This window comes from Rhipicephalus microplus, chromosome 5 (genome assembly GCF_043290135.1).
Source record: "Rhipicephalus microplus isolate Deutch F79 chromosome 5, USDA_Rmic, whole genome shotgun sequence".
Lineage (NCBI taxonomy): Eukaryota > Metazoa > Arthropoda > Arachnida > Ixodida > Ixodidae > Rhipicephalus > Rhipicephalus microplus.
Window position 1 is genome coordinate 98,905,570 of NC_134704.1, and position 16,652 is coordinate 98,922,221.

General features: G+C 48.2%; 1 long non-coding RNA gene across 1 annotated transcript; it reads right to left on the reverse strand.

Moving 5' to 3' along the window:
• Positions 1 to 9,604: 9,604 nt before the first annotated feature.
• Positions 9,605 to 10,080, reverse strand: LOC142817326 (uncharacterized). Its single transcript, XR_012895174.1, has 2 exons — positions 9,969 to 10,080; positions 9,605 to 9,739 (listed from the first exon to the last, which is right to left on the reverse strand). It is a non-coding gene; the product is annotated as an uncharacterized LOC142817326 (long non-coding RNA).
• Between the last annotated feature and the right edge of the window lie 6,572 nt (positions 10,081 to 16,652).

Below are 16,652 nucleotides of genomic sequence, written 5' to 3' on the forward strand. Positions count from 1 at the left end.
GCGTGTGGGAAGCCGACGTGTTCGGGCGAAGAAGTTTGAAGCTTGGAGAGTGGCCTATTGAAGACGCGAGGTTTCCTGGAAGAGAAACTTCGGGGCAGCGGAACGACAACAACGCTGGACTTTGAGTGAGTGATTCTCGGAAGAGTATCATTCAGACTTTTGTTCCAAGGACTTTGGACTGAATAGGTTTTCTATCTCTTTAGTCTTTAAGTGTCTTGGATGTTAAATGCATGCGACTGCATTGTAGTGTGTATTGTTGTCTGTGTCCGTTGTTTTGAGTGTAGCTGATTGTACTGTGTAGTACGTTGTTTGTTTGGTTTGATTGGTGACATATTGTACTCAACTATTGTGGAGTGTGCATACTCGTGTGTTGTTTTCAATCTGCCATTATTGAGAATATAATTTTGTTTGTTTATCAACTCTCGGCTCTGACTTGTTCTTTGGGCCACAGCCGGCGTCTGCTGGCGCGCCAATAAGGACCAATTCTAGATTGTCCATGCTTTCGTGGTGCGGTTCGGGGGCATATACTTCGGCTCTTGGAATTAGCCCGGCGATCGCCTCCCTAAATAACGGGACCTGTGTGTGACATTTGGTCACGCCGAAAGACGTGACTGCAGTCATGCAGATCCTGACTGACGAAGACAGACTAAGGGTGTCGGTTGGCAGGAATCACAGGAGCAAGGTCCCGAAACGTGGTGCGCAGCTCTCGAATGTACGTGGAGGCATCGTGAGTAGAAGGTGGCGATGATGACTCGAAGAATTCTCTTGGAAGACGCAGGGAAACGCCATAGACTAGTTCGGCTGATAAGCAGCCGAGATCCACTTTCAATGCTGATCGGATGCCCAGAAGTACGAAGGGGAGGTGGTCGAGCCAACGTTCCCTTGGCTGGTGAGCAGTGAGGGCAGCTTTCAGTTGTCGATGAAGCCGTTCGACCATGCCATTGGCGGAATGATGGTAGGCAGTTGTGTGGATGTGTCGAATGCCCAGGATATTGGCAAGTGCGGTGAAAAGGGCCGATTGAAACTGAACACCACGATCAGTGGTGACGACAGAAGGGCATCCAAAGCGGGACACCCAGCCGTTTGTGAAAGCCTTGGCAATTGTTGGTACTGTAATGTCGGAAATGGGAAACGCTTCCGGCCATCTGGTGAAGCGATCCACACATGTCAGCAGGTAACAGGCTCCTTGCGATGACGGAAGAGGACCGACTATGTCGAGATGGACGTGAGAAAACCTCGCGTCTAGAGGCCGAAACGGGGATGTTGCCGTGACAGTGTGACGGTGAACTTTAACGCGCTGGCACTCAAGGCATGTCCGCGCTCAGCGTCGGACATCAGCATTGATGCTTGGCCAAAGGAAACGAGATGTGACTAGCTTCTGGGTCGCACGAATACCAGGATGACTCATGCTGTGCAATTGATCAAAAATTGCACGACGAAAAGCTAAAGGCACGAAGGGCCGAGGGACACCCGTAGACGTTTCGCACGTTATTATAGAGGTAGAAAATGGAAGCGGGCACTCTGTGGATGATAGAGACGTGGATGAAGAGCGAAGACGATGCAGCTCAGGATCATTGCTTTGGGCAGCTGCTAGCTCTTCCATGTCTAGTACTTACCAGTGTCATCTTTCCAGTGTCATCTTTCCAGTGCGAATACTTACCAGTGTCATCTTTCATCCGTACAACATCTACAAAATCGAGCTATTCGCGCTATTTTTAACTGTTCTCGTGACAGTAGCGCCGCTCCCCTTCTTCAATGCAATAAAATCTTAACTGTTAGCTATCTATTCAGGTTTAATCTAATTATGTTTCTCCATAAACAAATAAGAAATCAACTTTCTGCTAATTTCATTGATCCTAAGATGTTAGTGAATACTAACACAACCAGGTTTGGGGCTAATAATAACTTTTTACTTCCTAAGGTTCGTACTAACTATGGTAAATTCTCTTCTCTCTTCTGTACCATTACCTTATGGAATAATTTGCCCACTTCGCTAAATTGCATTGTTTCTTTATTTTCATTTAAAAACTCATTAAAAGAGTACCTGTTAAATAGTTTATCTATCTTTGTGTTGCTTTATGCTGTATTTGTTTTTTGATTGCATGCCTTTTTGTTTTCATTCTGCTTTATATATTCTTGTTTCTATGATTCTAAGAGCTGCTTGTGCTTTTATTATTTGTAATCATCATCGAGGGTCCCGTTGCAGTCTTGTACTTTGGGACCCTCGTCTGTATATTTTTCTCCCTGTAACATCACTTTATGACATGATAATAAACTGATTGAGTGATTGATTGGTAGTGGTGGCTGGCTTGACAAGGCATTGATGCGGGATAGTGCATCAGCAGCAGCATTTTCCGGCCCATGTACGGGTCTGAGATCCACAGTGAACTCGGAAATAAGGCACAGTTGACGGATCTCCCGTGCAGTATAATTGCTCTGATTGCGATGGAAGGCAAACGTCAGGGGCTTGTGGTCTGTAACGACGTAAAAGTCCCGGCTCTCCAATAAATGACGAAAATGTTTGATGGCGAGGTATACCGCGAGGAGTTCTCGCGCAAATGTACTGTATTTTGTCTCTGGTGGCTTCAGTTTTTGCGAGAAAAACCCAAGGGGCTGCCAACCGGATACGTGCTGCTCGAGAACGGCGCCAACTGCCACGCTTGATGCATCGGTGATGAGACGAATTGGGGCATCAGGGACGGGATGTATGAGCATGGTAGCGTCTGCCAGAGCCTTCTTGGCAGTGCCGAAGGCAGATACAGCGTCCTTGGGCCACTCCAGTGGCGCAGCCGGGTCTTTCTGTTTAGCCAATAGGTCGGTCAAGGGCTTTAGGAATGTGGCGCACTTTGGAAGAAAGCGGCGATCGAAGTTTAGTAGGCCCAGAAATTCTCGGAGTCTCTTCAGTGAAGTCGGGGGTGGAAAGTCTTGAATAGCCTTCACTTTGCTGGCGTGTGGTTGGATACCCTTTGGAGTGACAAGGTTGCCTAGGAACTCTATTGTAGCGACGCTGAAGAGGCACTTATTGGGATTAATTACGAGGCCGTAATCATCCAGGCGGTGGAACAGGGTGCGCAGGTGGGCTTCATGCTCATAGCCGGATGAGCTTGCAACAAGGAGGTCATCAAGGTAAGCAAATACGAAATCGAGACCTCGCGTGACCTCGTTGATAGTGCGCTGAAAGGTCTGTGCAGAGTTGCGCAATCCAAAAGGTATCCTCACATATTCAAACAGACCGAATGGGGTGGTGATGGCCGTCTTCGGAATGTCGGCGGGTTCTACAGGAATCTGATGGTAAGCCTTCACTAAGTCAATCTTAGAGAAGATTGTGCACCCAGCCAAATTTGATGTGAAATCCTGTATCTGAGGAAGTGGATAGCGATCTGGTAAGGTGTGGGCATTGAGAGCGCGGTAATCCCCACATGGTCTCCAGTCGCCAGGATCTTTCTTCGGCACCATGTGGAGTGACGACGCCCAGTTGCTGGAGGAAGGCCGCACAATGCCGAGTTCAAGCATGTGCTCAAACTCACGGTGGGTGATGGCGAGGCGTTCTCCAGATAGTCGACGGGGTCGTGTAAAAACGGGAGGTCCAGTGGTCACAATGTGGTGAGTGATGGAATGCTTCACCGGTGACTCTCTTGTGTGCGGCTTCGTGATGCTGGGAAAGTCGTCGAGTATTTTTACATACGGCGAAGCAGGTGTGAGAGCTCGCAGTCCCGTTGGCGAGGAAGTACAGAGTACACCGTTGATGGAGAGGCGGGTGTTGAGATCAATGAGGCGATGAGCATGCATGTCCACAGCAAGGTTGAAAAAACTGAGGAAGTCAGCTCCAAGAACAGTTTGCGAGACGTGAGCGAGGATGAAATCCAGCGGAACGTACGGCGTAGTCCAAGGTCAAGTGTAAGAGAGCGTTGGCCGTATGTGCGAATGGCGGAATTGTTGATCGCTTGGGGTGGGCAGGTCTGTTCGTTGCGACGGCGATCTGCACATGAGGCCGGGATGACGCTAACCTGGGTTCTGTGTCGACTAGGAAGCAAGCGCCAGTGATCTTACCAGAAACATAGAAAAGGCGGCATGACTTGCGACCAGTACCTCTTGCCGGCGTCAGTGGCCGGTCGTCGCATTTCCCGAACAGGAGCACGGGCGAGTGCACTTGCGAGCAGAGGCACCGAATCGGCGGTGGTACCAGCACACGGTTGAGGATGAAACCTCCCGCGGCGCGTCGGGTGGCCGAAGTTCCGGAGAACGTGGGGGCGTCGAGGAGCGAATGTGTATCTGTAACCCAGATGACGGTGGACGATGCGCAGGTACAAAGTCATCGAGGCGCCTGACAAGGGTGTCCAAGCGGTTCTCGATGCTCGCGAGCGCCTGGTCTGCAGCGGTGGCCGGTGGCGGTGTGGTAATGGCGTTGAGGCTATGTGCCTGCGAGTAGTCCGCCACTCGGTCAGCGATTTCAGCGAGTGTGTCTACTGGGACATCTCCTGCAGCTACGAGGACGGGGACCATGCTCTGCGGTAAGCACTTGAGGAACAACTCACGTAACAGCTTCTCCTCTTGAGGGGCGGAGGGGCCGCCAAGGAGCTGGCGCATGCGTCGCAGGAGCTGTGATGAGCAACGGTCACCGAGCTCTGTAGCTGTGATGAGCTGTTGGAGTCTGCTGTGTTCGGACTCAGACTTGCGGGAAATGATAGCTGCCTTCAACGTGTCGTAGCGATGGCTCGGGTGCGGCGGCGCTAAAATATCAGCTAAGTCGTCGGCTACGTCCGGAGGTAAGCAGGATACCAGATGCCAGTGCCTGGTCTGTTGGCACGTGATTTGCCGTAGACGGAAGTGCGCCTCGACCTGCACAAACCATGTGCTGGGGCTGTTGGGCCAAAATGGTGGCAGGTTGACATGTTGAATCGCAGCGACTGCAGCACCGCTAGGTCTGGTGTCTTCTTGGGCGTCAGGACCGGTAGGATTGGTGGCAGAGCCGGCGGGATCCATGCGGGATGATCGGGGCTGTGTGTTCATTATCGGGTCACCATTAACTGTCGGAGCTAACACGGGAAAGATCCAGCCCTGACAGCGTTCAGTTTTCGAAATAATTTCTTTTATTATCGCGCTGCACCCGCCTCGTGGCCCAAATGCCAACTTCTTCTTCCTTGACGAGCGGCGCATTGAGGCGCTACAACCCTAACATTTTGTGAATTTTATTCATTATCAGTCAGCTGCAATTAATTATAACTGTCATACTATAGGGACTCATCAGCGAGGCAAGAAAGGTGAGCCTTTGTCGGTGGGAGGCATTGCTTCGCGAGGCAAATATTTCGGGCAAAAGCAGCACTGAACAAGACCGCTTGCTACTGCAAGGACGAGGGGGGTGGGGTGTGATAGTCCCCACTCCACTAGATTGAAGTTTATTACCTCTACACGTGTACAAGTTAAAAAAATCTGTTATCTTCATTTCTTTTTTTATGAAATGGATCTGTGAAGGTGCCGCATGTCTACATATACATGTCGGGTTTTTCAGTTGTGCACCCATCTTGTGCGTTCGTTTTTTTTATTTTAGGCGTAAAGTAATCTTAAACAATGTGCAACAACTAGGTCCTCAAAATGTCTAATGTTGCCGAAAAAGATTGCAAGACAAGACAAGACAAGACAACACACACACACACACACACACACACACACACACACACACACACACACACACACACACACACAAATCGGCATATCCGACGTACCTTGGGAATCAACGTTATGCGAATTATGTGGATGGAAGGTGACTGTGTTGTTATACTTTTATTGAGTGACACGTTATAAACTTCCGCTAAATGTAAATGTACAAGTGTTACCCACACAGACGTATGTTGAACAGTCGCAGACGTTTAGATAACCAGTTGTTTCTACCTGCGCAACGATGCCAAGCGACATGAGTATTATACTAGTGTCACACGTGCATTTTTAATCGCGATGACCAGGATTCGGATTAGGTGCTGCTACACGGTCACTTTTAATCGCGATCAGGCCTATTGAGGTCAAGCCTATCGCGATCCGCGCATCACGATCTGGCTGAGAGATCGTGATTTCGTGTCGTTTGCACCCCCTGGCGGAGCTTGTTGAAAGCAAAAGAAATTCAAGCATAGTTCGGTAAAAATTTAAAAAGCGAGATGTTTATTATAAAAGAAACCTCAAACTGTTTCAATGAAAAAAATAGAAATAGTATTGCATATTTGAGAATTCGTATTAACCACATGTAGTTGTGGGAGAAGGGGACTATAAGAAGACGACAAGTTCAACTCTGGCACCGTCGGAGCAGTTGGAGTACTTTGTAGCAAATTGATTATGAGTGTCGCCAGCTTTACGACTACATCGCAGTGCACGTGCACTTCGTGGTCCAATGAAGAGACCTTCGCAGTAACTGACCGCGGGCAGGAGCGCCTGGGAGTATTGAGGCACCAGAAGTGAAACCTTGCCGTGTACAACCCGATTGCCATTTCGCTGTGACTAGACTGCTACGAGCAGGTTCCATCAGAAATAAAAGTGATGATTAAAATTCTCGCACAGCAATACAAGTAAGTGCAAAGAAAACGCTACCGAATGACGGATTCATGAAATCGCTTCTCTAGTAGAACGTTAAGTTTTTAACGTTCGAGCGGTTCTCGCATGAATAAGATATTCCTGATAAGTGGTTCGATTGAAATATCGCACGCGGAGTTTTGTCAATGACATGTTTTACGGCACGCAAGTGCCACCTGGTGCATTTCATCTGACCCAAGCTCGTACCCGATTAGCGTGGGCCGTGTAGCAGCGGCCATAAAGTTCATCGCGAAAAAGAAAACCGATCCGCACCACCCCGATTTCGCTTAAAAGTGCCCCTGTGACACCGGTATTAGAAAACTGAAAAAGCGATACGCTGATATGAAGCGCTGGTGCTCGCGAGGATAGTAGCCCTGGACACAACTACATTAATCATTTTCAGCAGATGGCACCTTACTGCAATTCGCGTTAACCAGACCTGACAGCTGTAGTATAGAAATACATATGTAATCTTTCTGAATTAGATAGCTAGCACTGCAACCACCATCGAAGTTTCATGAGCATTAAGGTCTATATGAAAAGTTGTTCCGAGACCTGGCGTGGCTCTGTGGTGCAATTCTTGTTTGCGCTGTAGAATGCTTGTTTGATTCTACTGGATTCCTGGCGCTTACTTTTTGCATTCGTCTTGTCAACGCTGCTTAGGTAAGCCTTTTCTGAACGCTCACGCTTTGAAATTACCCAAGTGTGTTGTCGTCGTTTTTGGATAGATACTAAGGGTCAATTATCTGTGGCACATCCCGCCCTCGTGTATATGTACCACTGTCTGGTGGAATGTGTTTGATGACATACGTGACAGGATATTGACATTAATAGTGTCTTGATTAGCGCGTCTTATTTATCAAACCACCTTACCCTTTCATACTAATTTTGGCTCCTGCGGAGTTCTAAGGGTGATCACTATAGGTCACAGACGTAAACGGCTAGATAGATAGATAGCTAGATAGATAGATAGATAGATAGATAGATAGATAGATAGATAGATAGATAGATAGATAGATAGATAGATAGATAGATAGATAGATAGATAGATAGATAGATAGGTGCCAAAAGTGCTCACAGTACGCTAATTTTATAACAACCTCACGTTGCTCATGAAAACAAATGCGACAGATTTGCATGCTTCCCCCCCGCGAGCAATCTCAGCCGACCATCTGGTGTTATGCAACGTACTTTGGCAACTAATTGTAGACAAGCCACTAGCATTTTGCACCACCCTAAATGTGACCGCACTGGCTGGGATGACGTTTGGGTCAGGCTTTAGCATCGCAACCGCTTCGCCGTGCAGCTCGTTCCTCGCAGGAATCCAATCAAAACCCATACAACGCCCGCAAAAATGTCCGGTGTTGCCCCTCAGCACGTTCCGGTGGTATTTCCGCATCCATACGTTGTGGCACCTAAAAATCTAGCTGTAATATTTCTTGTTTAAACTTCAAGAAAGTGACAAGCTAATGGCTTTTGCTAGCGCAAGACGCTGTCTGCCAGATCAAACACACGAACTTGTTTGACTCGCATATCGACAACGTGGTGTACACCCATCCACAAAAGTTTATGGAACGTTGGTTCCACTGAAAATGATGATGGCTCGTCTGCACAGCGCATTTAAATTAAACGGGTTGCTCTATAGGTCCCAGGCTGAAACATTTATTTCAATGCTATGTTCTCAGACAAAGTGGAAATACAGGTTACTCAAAAATCTCGTGTTCCACAATCTTTTGGTGGAGAGGGTGTTTCAATACACTTTCATGCCGCAATGTATACGGCAACCACAGTTAGGGGTGCCTCAATGTACGCTTGCGTAAACATCACTGGAATGGGCAGAGTGGCAACGTCTAACGTCCGAGCTCGCTGTAGTCGTTTCGTTTCTGTTTACAACACAAACCATGGTGGCATCCTGAAGTAGAAAATTCTTACTAAACTGATTAGAGATCGTTAGGGCGGCTTGTTAGGGCGAAGGATGCATGTGCATGCATTGAAATAATTCATATACAAAAGAAAGAACTGTAATACCTCTTTTATGTGACAATATTTACCTTTGTTAAGAGCTGCTTTTATTATCAATGCTTACCACTTCTTTTCTGTTTTTCCTCAGAGTGTTGCAACTTTTTTTATTGCTATACACACATAGCCACCGGCCATACCATGCTGAATGCGCCAGTTCTTGTCTTATCTCCGAAGCTAAGCGGCATTGAAGTCGGTCGGTACTTAAGAGGGAGACCACCTGGGAACTCTGAGTGCCGATGGCATCTTCTTTTTACTTTGTACACACATGTATATGTAATTTCCGAAATACAAGCTTAGTTCCTAATCAGAGGTAGTACGTACCGCCTCCCTTTGACCGTTCGTGCTTTTCCAAGCTGTTAAAGCTTTCCTCAGCAGCATATTACCAACTCACTTAAACGCTGACGTCGACTGAGCTTCTTACATTTCTGTTGACCTAAATGGCCAGTGAGGCTTATGAATACTGTGGATAAAATTATCCATAAGTAAATTAGGGTGCATTGTTTAAATAAGTAAACTGCACCACACTAGTTAACTTCTACATTCTGGTGGCTAAGGCACTCGGCTGCTGACTCGCCGGTAGCGTGCTGAAATCATGACCACGGTGGCCGCATTTTCTATGGAGGCAAACATTCTGGACGCCCGTGTACTCAGAATAAAGTGCACGTTAAGAAGCTGCAGGTAGCTGAAACCTCCAAAGCACTCCCCTACGGCGTCTCTCATAATCATATTAGGGTTAAGAAACGTTAAATTCCAACAGTTATTACTAGTTGTCAATTACTAAATTCAACATTTGTAGCGCTACTCAGAGGCCTCCTAGCACGCTTGTTCCTGTATATTCCAGACGTTGCTGATAAAAGCTGATAATTATTGCTGCTCCTTGATGGCTCTTTCAATGTACCATACAAAAAAACGCTCAACAGAAACGCCGGAGTGCCGTTTAGTTTGCTGTGAAACATTCCGCAGGCAAGTTTAGCCGCTGGTATTGGATTACGCACACTTTTATTGTATAAGAAAACCCACTGTACAAGAAGAAAACACCTTTTATTGCATGCAACTTTTTGTTTGCATTCATTCAACATGTCTACACTTTTGGAGCAACACCGGGTAAACAAGATTGTAGAATGAGCATCCATGGTTCTGTAGTTGTCATTTGATGTCCCTACAAAAAAAAGTAGAATATAACTACGCAAGCACTTTTTGAGGTTAATACTTCTTTTACTTTTTTTCATACAAATAATTTCGCAACTAATGTTTTGATTTCGTAAGCAGGCTTGTTTTTTTTTTTGAGGTTTAAACTTCGATGAGCTGAAACTTTGGGCTTACTTCTTGCCCTGCAGTTTAGACAAATTTCACTAAGCGAAATAGAAGGCAGAGTGGACTAGGCTTACCAATAGGGCTCCGCTGGTTGCTTGAACCGGCGTAGCTGCCTGATGTAGTTCTTGTGACGACTTGGATGCCTGCGGGCCAAACGAGGACGTCCTCGAAAAGAGTGCTGGTCGGATCCTGTGAATAATAAACGCAAACAGGTTATTAGCAGTGATGTAGTCGGATTGAACAGGTGACAGAAAATATATTGTGTCGTATAATATACATCGTCTTGAAAATATGGAGTCACAAAATGGAGCAACTGGAACATTTCAGGAAGATTACAGCGTCACACGTACTACCAACCATGCGGCATCCCAGGATGTTCAAAGTTTTACAATGAGGTGCCGTGTTTTTTCATTGAGCAGTGTTCAGTCATCTTTCAAAGCCACTGACAAGTGTGCCATACCACAGTTCTATCAAAATGTTTCAGTGGGTCTCTGCTGCATGTAATGGGTAGTCGTTTTTCTAACTAGTCTTTATCGTCAATTATCATTGTTTTGGTGCATTCCAATTCAGTATCAGCAGGATTCTGTTGGTGCAACCGAGAGATGGCGCCGCTAACGCATGTCTCTAAATCCTGTGGTATTGGTTGCTACTGATGATGATGGTGATGTGTGGTGTTGTATGGCGCGAAGGCCATTTGATGGCCAAAGAGTGCCAGTTTAAAGGACAAGTTGTTACTGATACATTTTGGCTTTGTGTTGCTTCATCACGTGATGATTGATTGATATGTAAGGTTTAACGTCCTAAAACCACTATATTATTATGAGAGAAGCCGTAGTGGAAGGCTGCGGAAATTTCGACCACCTGAGGTTCTTTAACGTGCACCAAAATCTGCGCACACGGGCCTACAACCTTTTCGCCTCTATTGGAAATGCAGCCACCGCAAGCGGGATTCTATTCCGTGACCTGCTGGTCAGTGGCCGGGTACCTTAGCGACTAGACCACCGCGGCGGGGCGCTTCATCACGTGCACCGAAGCGCAAAAAACAAAGCTGGAACGCCTATGTATTGTATCCCACATTTTGGAAATGATTAGTTGAAACATTTGCTTGAAGTGGGCGCGCCGTCCAATTCAGCGGTTAAAATTCAACTTTTGCAATATGAGCTCTAAGACAGCAAAGTGGTAATTATTCAAATAGCTAATTAGTGACCTTTAGTGAATGCTCATTCAAATACCATTACCTTTTTGTGGGCGTTCACTAAATCTCGTGCTGTGGTTTTGGTCTTCATGTCTGTCTATCTGTGCATTTGTCTGTTTATCCACCGTCACCGCGAACGAAGGAGGCAGCTCGGCCTGGCATGGGAGAGAGTGTCACGTGCGGAGGACCTTTCCCTTTGCGTGTTTCATTTTGGTAAGAAGGTTTTTACAAATGTAGTGCCTTTTATGAAAGTGTTTCTGTGATTGGTTGTGATGCTGCGAGTCCCAACATGTGATTGGTTTTTGTGAAGACTCTTTGTTCGACCAAGGGTTAAAAAGAGGATGTTTGAACTTGAAAGGGGTGCGTAGTCGGGGTCAACGGTGGATCTCACCACCGGAGACCAGCTATGCGGGCCGAGGGGTATGCCACCATTTTCTATGTTTTGTCTTTGTAACCCAGTGCATTTTGTAACTTGAAGTTGTGTTAGCTAAATAAACCCCCAATGAGTGCTCCCCGAATTCATCGTGTTGACTTCTCATCGATTGCCTCCGCGGAGTTTCAACCACACTTATTCGTCTCCCTGGTCGTCCGATGCGCCTAACTTGAACAACCCCGACGTTTCGCTACAAAGTGGTGGAGGTTGCTCGGTAACGATAGTCCCGCTCTGAAATTATGCCCCGAGTCAACAACAAATATAAGGAACCTACCTCTGACTGCTCCATTATGACAGAACCCCATATCTTCTTCTCTGCTATGTCTACCCCCCAAGCTAAACCATTCATCGGACCACCAGTCTTTAGAGGTGCGCCGGAGGAATCTATTTCCGAGTGGCTACTTTGCTACGAACATGTAGCATCGCTCAATAATTGGGACCAAGCCACGAAGGTGAAATTTCTATATCTGGCCTTAGACGGAGATGCGAAAAAGTGGCACAATACTCAAATTCTAACCGGTGCCCCTAATACATGGGAAGAATGGGCGACGCTACTAAAAACGTCCTTTACAAGTCGCCACTCAGTCGAGATCGCCTATTTGAGGCTACAAAACCGCACTCAATTGCCGTCCGAAACCCCCGAGCAGTACTACTATGACGTCGTACAGCTGTGTGCAAGAGTGAACCTGTCTATGACGGAAGATGATCGGTTGCGGCACCTTATACGCGGTTTACGTCCGGATATTCTGGAGAAGATGATAATCGCAAACCCGGAGAGCTGCACTGCATTCCTCCAAATTTTGCAACGCATAAATCTGGCAGCTTTGATGAGCGTGCGTCGGCGCCACAACCGATTGGCATCCAGTATTCCACCGGATTACAGTCGTGGATGCAAAACATCGCGCATACCGTAGGGTTCGCACCCGCCGCAGCGACAGGGTACTCTCCTCCTAGGTGTGTCGCCACTTGCGCCGCGGCCGAATTGCGTTGCCCACGGGAGGCTGCTGACAGCGAAAGAGACCTAAAAGCGATTGCGGACTCGATCGCCGTGCTGTCTGACCGGCTAAAAAGCACCGAAGACGAGGTGCGTCGCCCCCCAATGCCGTGGCCTCGGAGAACTTCCCGTGCCAACGACGGGCGTCCCCGATGCCAGATTTGCCGCCGCATAGGTCACATAGCACAACAGTGCTGGCAGCGATTCCGAGATGGCAAGAACGATCAGGCGGAGCTCCAAGGCAATCAGAATGTACAGCCTAATCCTTCGGGAAACGAGAACGGCCGGGCCTAGGGGGCCAGCCCAGCCGCCCCATCGGCACATTGACGGAAGGTCAGCTTCTCACAGTCCCCACGCGAGCCAACGGTACAGAAACAAAACTTGTAATTGACACCGGCTCGGCCGTAAATGTCATCTTAGAAGAATTAGCTAACAAAATAGGTGCTTCATTCAAATCGAGAAAAGACATATTCATCCGAGGAATTGGCGGAGGCTTGCTCACCCCCAATGGCGAAGCTGAAATAAAACTTGAATTTGGCACCACCAAAGTTCACGAGACGTTTTTAGTGGTCAAGGATTGCCCGTACGAGCTACTCGGTGGTCTTCCTTTTTGTCGAGCAGCCCGGCTTCTCATTGACTTCTCCAAAAAAGAGCTGCAACTAAACGGTGAAATTTTCCGGCTACGTATAGACTCAAGTGCCCCCGAACATAATGATGTACTTGCAGTGCGGTGCCACAAGCAAATTCGCATTGAACCTCGCACAGAAGTCGCTATTGAAGTAAAGGTCGCAAGGGACGGAATTCACCTCGTCGAACCGAACAGCACGCTCAAAAACGGACTTCAGGTTGCACGCACAATAACGAGGATCGTGCATGGGAGAGGCCTCATTCGCATAGCTAATCCTACCATGTCGCCAGTAAACCTGCTCAGCGGAACAAAGCTTGGATGGGCTTCATCTATTCATGACGCACAGCTGGCAATCACGGCCCCCGAGAACGATCAAGTGCCTCAAGAGTTTGACATAGAGACTGGGGATCACCTACAGCCATCTGAGCGGGATGAACTGCTGTCGCTCATTGAGAAATACCGCCATCTATTTACGAGCAGTGACAACCCCATCCGGCAGACTCATGTAGCTGAACATGTGATCGACACAGGTGATTCTCGACCAATTCATCAGCACCCATATCGTCATTCCCCTTTTGAAAGACAACAGATTGAGCAACAAGTAGAAGAAATGCTGCGCGATGGGATAATTAGAGAGTCTCACAGACCTTGGTCATCACCTGTCGTCCTCGTGAAGAAGCCAAATGGGACTTGGCGTTTCTGCGTCGATTTCCGCAGAGTCAATGAGGTCACTAAAAAAGATGTGCACCCACTGCCACGAATTGATGACATTCTCGACGTGCTACAGGGGTCAAAATACTTCACCACACTTGATCTAACATCAGGCTACTGGCAAGTGGGCATCAAGGAGGAAGATAAGCAAAAGACCGCATTTGCCTGTGGACCCGGCCTTTACGAATTCAATGTTGTCCCTTTCGGCCTGTGCAACGCCCCTGCCACATTCCAGAGAATGATTAACAAAGTCCTCAGTGGTCTTCTCTGGAGAGTTTGTTTGGCCTACTTGGACGACATCGTTATTTTCTCGAAGACTATGGCAACTCATTTGCAAGATTTGAAAAGTGTGTTTTCGGCTTTGGACGTGGCAAACTTACGACTGAAGTCCGAGAAATGCAGCTTCGCTCGCCAGGAGATCAAATATCTTGGACACATTCTCACAGGTGAAAGCATCCGGCCAGACCCAGACAAAGTAGCAGCGATCGAAAAATTCCCAAAGCCACGAAACAAGATAGGTGTACAGAGCTTTTTCGGAATCTGTAACTACTATCGGCGATTCATCAAAGATTTCTCTCGCATTTCTCGACCTCTGACCAACTTAACCAAAAAGGATGTTCCTTTCGTCTGGGATGCGGCATGCGAAGTGGCCATGCAAACCCTCAAAGAGAAGCTGATCACAGCCCCAATTCTGCGTCAGTTTGAGCCGGGAAAGCCAATAGAGGTGCACACTGATGCCTGTGATTACGGCATTGGCGCCGTGCTTGTACAGAAAATTGGAACTCAAGAGAGAGTCGTCGCCTATGCCAGCCGCCACCTTAACAAGGCTGAGATGAACTACAGTACCACTGAGAAAGAATGCCTCGCCGTTGTGTACGCCTGCGGACAGTTTCGGCCATACGTCTTTGGTTCTAAGTTCACGGTCATGACTGACCAAGCCAGCCTGGCTTGGCTAATGAGAGTAAGGAATCCGAACGGTCGTCTTATGCGATGGCCCCTGTTGCTTCAGGAATTCGACATAACGTTGCGACACCGCCCTGGCCTCAAGAATGGAAATGCCGACACGCTTTCCCGCCTTCCTCATGATCCCGCGCCTGCAAGCAAAGAAAACCCCTTACCGTTGCTGGTTCCGGATCAGGTGGATGTTGGAAAAAAGCAGAGGGCAGACCCATGGATGAAAGAAATTATGCAGCACCTCGAGCACCCGGATGCGCCCGTTGTCAGGAAAACTAAAAGAACGGCACGGAGCTTTCGGTTGATCGACGGTGTACTGTATCGAAGGGCGAAAGGGTTTCAGGAGGATCGTGCTGCGCTCGTTGTCCCCAAGTGCTTGAGATCTGAGATTTTAAGGTACTGCCATGACGCCACCACGGCAGGCCACTTAGGTGTCAAGCGCACATGGGAGAAAGTTCGTTGCCGATATTTCTGGCCGAAGATGTTCTCGTACGTAAGCAAGTACGTTCTCTCCTGCCCCGACTGCCAGACACGAAAGCAACCACCGGGGAGGCCGGTCGGTTTCCTCCAACCGATCCCACCTGCAGGTCGACCTTTTCAGCAGGTGGGCATGGACTTCATTGGGCCTTTCACTAAATCCAAAGCAGGTAACCGGTACATCGTCGTGATTACCGACTACCATACGAAATGGGTCGAGGCTGTCGCGTGTCCAGCGGCCACTGCCGCAGAAGCAGCCAGAGCTTTCGTCGAACAAATCGTCCTACGTCATGGTGCCCCGGAGAAAGTAATAAACGATCGTGGGCAGCACTTTGTCGCCAACTTGACCGAAGAAATATTCCGGCTCGTGGGTAGCGAGCATGCCACCACAACAGCATACCACCCACAGGCCAACGGCTTGTGCGAGCGTTTTAACCGCACATTGGCTGACATGCTCAGCATGTACGTTTCCTCATACCACCGCGACTGGGATGAATTCCTGCCGTACGTTCTATTTGCATACAATTCTTCCACCCACGAGACGACTGGATTCACTCCCTTCTTTCTTCTTCACGGACATGAACCGACACTACCGGTGGATGTAGGGTCGGGCGCGCAACGCGGATTCGACTACACCCTGGATGCAATGAAAGTGGCCCGTAGGCTGCGGCAGGCTCGAAAAATAGTAAATAAACGGGAGAAGCGTCAGCAGGAGAAGAACAAGCGCAGCTATGATGCTAGGCGACGAAGTGTTGTTTATCATCAGGGCGACTTGGTGTACTTGTGGACTCCCTCCCGGGCGAAAGGGAAGACGACAAAGCTTCTTCCAAAATATCACGGACCTTTCCGTCTTGTGCGCCAGGTAGCCGAGAACAACTGGGAGGTGGTAGACCAAACTGGGAAAAAACGTGACGTTGTGAATGTGGCGCGTTTAAAGCCCTGCCACGTTCGATTGGGCTCCGATGCCGACGACGCGGACGATGAGTCTGATGATAATCATGAGGTGCGCGATCTCGGTGGTGATGTGCGCGAGGGAAGTGCCAGGAGAGATGACCACGGATTGCATCGAAGTGTTGTGCGCGAGTGCAGTGCAAGGAGAGATGACCACGGATTGCATCAAAGTGATGTGCGCGAGTGCGGCTCCAATGGTGATGTGCGCGAGTGCGGTTCGCGAGTGGGTCAGGAACTCCGTTTGCAACATTGTGTGCGCGGGACACAGACCAGTGTTCCAGTACAGCAGTGCGAAAGCTACGACACGGACACTGAACTTTACTCGGACTGGAAGACATTTTCAAGTAATAACAACGCACAACAGAATGTCAGTGCTTACGAAACGGACACTGAATTGTATTGCAGTACCGATGAG